The sequence below is a fragment of the Asparagus officinalis genome, chromosome 1, assembly GCF_001876935.1.
Source record: "Asparagus officinalis chromosome 1, Aspof.V1, whole genome shotgun sequence".
Lineage (NCBI taxonomy): Eukaryota > Viridiplantae > Streptophyta > Magnoliopsida > Asparagales > Asparagaceae > Asparagus > Asparagus officinalis.
The window spans coordinates 82,566,219-82,572,307 of record NC_033794.1 but is presented as its reverse complement, the minus strand read 5'-3'; the positions used below and the strand labels follow the sequence as shown (position 1 = coordinate 82,572,307).

Genomic DNA, 6,089 nt, shown 5'->3' with positions numbered 1-6,089 from the left:
GGCCTGAAGGCCAATGAGGTAAATATTGCGAAAGGCGATGATTCCGATGATTTTAGCATTTCTCTTTTGATTACTCTGAAGGTGAACCATATAGATGTATCAGATTGGATGTTTGATTCTGGCGCTACCTATCATGTGACCCCTAGGCGAGATTGGTTTGCATCTTTTGAGAAGCTCGATGGGGGTGTTGTTATCATGGGAAATGATCAATCCTGTGGTATTTGTGGGATAGGTACCGTGCAGATTCGGATGCACGATGGAGTAGTCCATAAATTGAAGGAGGTGAGATTCGTTCCTCAGCTAAAGAAGAATCTTATCTCAGTTGGAGCTTTGGAGGCAAAGAGATTCAAGGTGACCTTTAAAGACGTTGTAGCAAAGGTTACTAAGGGATCTTTGGTGGTGATGAAGAGAATCCACAGTCAAAACTTATATTATCCGAAAAGGAGCATCGAAATTGACCAGGTTGCTTCAGCTTTTTCAGAGGCATACATAAGCAGACTTTGGCATTATAGGTTAGGGCATACAGGAGAGAAGTCACTGCAGGCTTTGTGTAAGCAAAGGCTATTGAAGGGAGCCAAGAGTGGTAAAGTAGAATTCTGTTAGCATTATGTTCTTGGCAAGAAGACGAAGGTGAAGTTTAGGACGGTCATTCATTGGACGAGAGGCATCCTAGACTACATACACACAGACGTTTAGGGTCTTACTAAGACTGCATCACTTGGTGGTTAACATTGATTCGTCACGTTCGTTGATGACTATTCTAGACGATGTTAGGTGTACACCATGGCAAAGAAGAGTAAAGTCCTAGATATATTCGTGGAGTGGAAGAAGAGATTAGAACTGCAGACTGGGAGAAATATCAAAACGTTGTGATCCGATAACGACGACGAGTACACATCAGACCCCTTTCTGCAGCTATGTTGAGACGAGGGCATAGAGAGACACTTCACAGTTAGTCATACACTACAGCAGAATGGGCTGGCAGAGAGGTTAAATCAGTCTTTGCTAGAGAAGATCCGATGTTTATTATTGCAGAGTGGTTTGAAGAAGATCTCACTACTAAAAAATTAGGCATCCTAGACGGAAAATTCCATCTAGGATACACAGAATTCCGTCTAGGATGCGTATCCTAGACGGAATTCCGTCTAGAATACCCGTCTAGAATGTTTTCGTCTAGGATACAGTATTCTAGACAGAAATTCCGTCTAGAATACATCGTAGACGGAATATTCTAGACGGAATTAAAAACCGTCTAGAATACATTCTAGACGGAATATTCTAGACGGAAATTCCGTCTTGATTAAATTATCGTAGACGGAAAAAATTTCCGTCTAGAATAAGTATTCTAGACGGAAATTTCCGTCTAGAATACTCATTCTAGACGGAAATTGATGTTTTTGATTTTTTTTTATTTTTTTTTAAAAAAGACATCCTAGACGGAATTTGAGTATCCTAGACGGAATTTCCGTCTAGGATACTATGCTACAGTATTTTTTTTTTGCTGCTGCTGCTTGGTTAGGAATCTACTTTGTGCATTGAAGAATTAAGCCAAAAAATTACAAATAATGACGTTACTAATTAATTCACAGAAAATAAGTGCAATTCGAATGATACATATTCACCAAAAAAATGCAAACGAACGCGCAATCCGAATGATACACGTTCACAGAAAATACAGCAAGTAGCGTCATTATGGCTGTATTAATTAGCATTACAAAATCAGTCGCATGACAATGAGAAGAATCAAATATACATTAAGAATCCAATTTATTCTCCTATCGTGGTGGATGAAATCCAAACTGCCTACACTTTTGGAACACAGAAAACCTCCACAGCATCAGAAGCTCCAAATGATAAGAATCAAAACCTGGCGCACACAACCAAATCATAAGAATTGTAAGAATAGACATTGGAAATGTAAACAAAATCAAAACCAATGTAGTTGCATAGAGCAGGTTATAGATTGTATCAGCAATAATTAGCATTTAGGCACAGAACTTCAAAAATCACATATTGTATCAGCTGACTTAACTACATAGCTGTTATTGATAAAAACCACCAAGAAATAGAAAGGAAATAATCTTACTCCAAAAAATTGATAGTCAAAAATTAGTGCAAAAACCCGGACACTGGTTGGTCTAGAAAGCCACAAGCTAGCTAAATGCAAGCTGTATACTAGAGGCCAATCAAAGATAGATACTCCCAAGTCCTAATTATAACTCTTGAAACCAATGTTTGCTAGTACTCAGACGGCGGGAAAAAAAAGGGCAGCTATAGGGAATTAAGAAGCTTTACTCACATGTTGCCCTCCTTGATATCGTCATTAGTGTGCTTATATAAGATTGATGCCAAAACATTGTATGAATGTTTAGAATATTTAAACTTACTATCAGGCAGGCATAAGCAAAAGAGGGTTAATTGTGCATAACATATATTGTTTTATACACATTTTTAGCAGATTAAGAATGCTATTTGTCGGACATAAATGGAAAGGTTCTTCACCTTAAGTGCTTAATTGCATATACATACTGTTAGAGAATGATAACTATAACTTTTACATCAAATTTTGGACGTTGTTAAGGGACATCTGGAGGTGAAAGGTTAACTTTAGCTTATAAACACAAGATAAATTTATTTTTTGTATAATAGTGAGACCTATATTCTGAATTTTCTAAATGGGCAGAATTACACTGATGGACAGACGCACATGTATATACAATTACAAATTCCACACTTACAACAGAAGTGTGTTTCAAGGTTCATGATCATAATAACTTTACCTTCCAGTTGTCGTTATGCTAGACTACTACATCATTATCATATCCATCACATTATCAGGAATGGATCCAACAATCACCTAACAAAAAATAGAGACTGTTTTTCAGGAGGCAGAGAAATTAAAGTGTGCAAACTAGATAATTTTCATGACAACAACACTTGCTTTGATATTGACCATCATACATTAGGAGCATTCTCGACTTTAACAATAAACTCACCTACCCTACTTCATCAAGTAAATTCTAGGATGTTGATAAAGCGGAATTGAAAGGGCCTTAATCAATAAATTGTTGCTCTCACATAACATGTAGCGCATTGAGCAAGTAATCCCAAAATTTTACTACCAACAATTACCATGAATATGATATAAAAATCTAATTCCTGCTCGAAGTAGAGTAGGTACCCATCCTGTCAAAACTGTGCTGCATTATGGGGGGAAACTTTCTCAGCTCCCAAATTAAAACACAAGACTTCTAGCAGACAGAAATTAGCACATTGGAACGTTAAACATATGCAACTTTCATAAATTACCGATATGGTTAAAAAGAAAATATAAGATAGTAACTACGAGATAATAAGATATTGCTAATTGCAGATAACTACATACTGCTAAGTTGTATCAAAAGTAAACACTTCAATGATAGATGGGCACATATCCCTTCAAGTATATGAACTTTTAATACAAAATAGCAATCAGAATGTCAAAAGTAATTACAACAGTTGAGACCAACAAAGTGCAGATACTTGTAAAAATTTCTGTGAGAAATTCAAAATACAATTATGAAAATTGCATCATGTTAGTCCCTTTAGAAACTTATTACATTTATTATGCATATTTGAATACTTACTGCTCATGACCGCCAATTTTACGAACGATTTCTTTGTGTCTTACTGATCCTTTTGGACATGGATAGACCTGAAAGAATGCATCAGAGAAGCCCATCATGTAACAAATGTAAGCAGCCTGAAATCACTGGTGTCTAGTAGGTATGTTCACTAGGACTCTAACCTGATAAAAGTTAATAGAAAAAAATGCTGAATATAACTTTGACCATGCATTACTTGAAAAGAAAAATAAACCAAATTCATCATGAATGAGAAATGCATGCCTAAGTTAATGTTCCATAGCTTTGCTAAACATATTCTATATGAATATAAGATGTAAATCTCAACTGCGCAGTTGGTTACCTCTGCAGAAAGATCCAGCTCGGTCATAGCTTCCCGCACTCTTCGACAAAAAGGGCATGCCTCTGTTCAAAAAATTAATGTTAAAAATTTTTGATATTGTATTATTGTATATGAAACATGACAAGGACTCATGAAATGTCTAAACAGGAGTGATCTGTTCGCCGCCAGCTCTGCTACTTCGAGGAGCTTCAGGGACCCGAAGGTGGGCGGACTCAACTCGCCCGAGAGGGAGTTCGACCGCAGGGCGAGGACTATCAGGTTCGTGGGCAGAGCGGCCGGGAACCGGAGCCGGAGAGCGGGTTGAAGCTGAGGGTCAGAGCGAGCGCAGAAGGGTGGCACAGGGTTCTAGGGGGGGAAGGCAGGATCTCGCCGGAGAGCTGGTGTGGCTGGAGGTCCCAAGGTCTCGATTGGCCGGCGGAAGCGGCGAAGGAGGCTGGGATCCCGCCGGAGAATGGAAGTTGAGGTGAGGGAGGGGGATGGGCCGCGGAAGCTGTTGTCGCGTAGGAGGTCGAGGTGGGCCAGGACGAGAGGGAGGAGAGGCGGGGGAGAGCTACGGCCGAGGTAGCCGGTCGGGGTCGAGGTTGATGGAGGAGACGCGGGCGGTGGTTGCGGTGGCAGGTTAGGGTTTGGGTTCTGTAGGGAGAAGGCGTATGTGGGGAGGAGAAGGAGCGGAGGGGAAGAAGCAATTCCGCTTCACGGTAGGTGGGAAAGGCCTCAGTTTTGGGGGATGGAGGATTTGATGGACGATTGGAGTTTTGAAGTTGAGGATTTTTTGGGGTTTGGGGGGGGGGCGGTGTGTGTGTGTGTGGAGGAAAATTTTTGATTTGGGGACAAAAATTTGGATTTTGCGGGGAAGGAGGCAGCCGGGGGTTTTGACGGATTAAATTTTTTTTTTAAAATGGGCACGTATCCTAGACGGAAATTTCCATCTAGAATACATTCTAGACGGAAATTTCCATCTAGGATACCAGGATTTTTTTTTAAAAAAATTTTTAAAAAAATTCCATCTAGAATACTATTCTAGACGGAAATTTCCGTCTAGAATGTTTTATCCTAGACGGAATATTCTAGACGGAAATTTTCCGTCTAGTTTAATACATTCTAGACAGAAATTTTTCCGTCTAGAATATTCCGTCTAGGATACGTGAATTTTTACTAGTGTCTTTTGGGATAAGACACTTACATATGTGAGTCACCTCATTAATAGGCTACCTTCATCTACGATTAAGGGGAAGACCCATATGGAGATATGGTTGGGAGAGCCATCATATAATTATGAGCAGCTCAAGATATTTGGGTGCCCTACATTTTATCATATAAGAATAGATAAATTGGAACCTCGAGCTAGGAAGACCATATTTGTAGGATTCAAGAGTGGTGTCAAGGGATACAAGCTATGGGATCCGGTTGATAGAAAGATAGTGCTAAGTAGGGACATCACATTTGATGAGGCTTCTATATTAAAGCTTCCCAGCTCTCATTAGGTAGAGAGTAACCCGACAGAGGAGATATCGCAGGTGGTGGAGATCGATGCAGCTCCACAATGTCCAGATGGTGCAGTATCCATTAGAGTGCCGACTGAGGTGACACCAGGCGAGCACGACGGTGACACGGAGGATACGGGTACTGATGTACAGGATCATGGACCAACGGCTCAGGTTTAGAATTTTATTGCGGTTCGGAGATAGAGGAGAGACATACGGATACCAACACGGTCTGTCGACACAGTTACGTATGCACTTCCGGTGGAGAGTATCGATGAGATGGTGCCTACTATATTCAGAGAGGCCGAGCAGAGTTCGGTGGCTGATTCATGGCAGGTAGCTATGTAGGAGGAGATGGAGTCTCTTCACAAGAATGATACGTCAGAGCTTGTTAAACTTCCAAAGGGGCGGAAGGTAATTGGTTGCAAGTGAGTATACACGAAGAAGGAGGGCATTAAGGGCACTCCATTGAGGTTCAAGGCTAGGTTGGTTGCGAAGGGCTATGCACAGGAGGAAGGAATAGATTATAATGAGATTTTCTCTCCGATGGTAAATCATTCTTCGATTCGGATTTTGCTTACTTTGGTGGCACAGTATGGTTTGGAGTTAGATCAGTTGGATGTGAAGACAGCATTTCTT

The 6,089-nt window shown here is 40.4% G+C and overlaps 1 long non-coding RNA gene across 1 annotated transcript; it reads right to left on the bottom strand.

Annotated features, from left to right (window-relative positions):
* On the bottom strand, positions 1,795-4,039 carry LOC109843042. The gene is made up of 3 exons (XR_002247491.1): positions 3,967-4,039; positions 3,627-3,694; positions 1,795-1,867 (listed from the first exon to the last, which is right to left on the bottom strand). It is a non-coding gene; the product is annotated as an uncharacterized LOC109843042 (long non-coding RNA).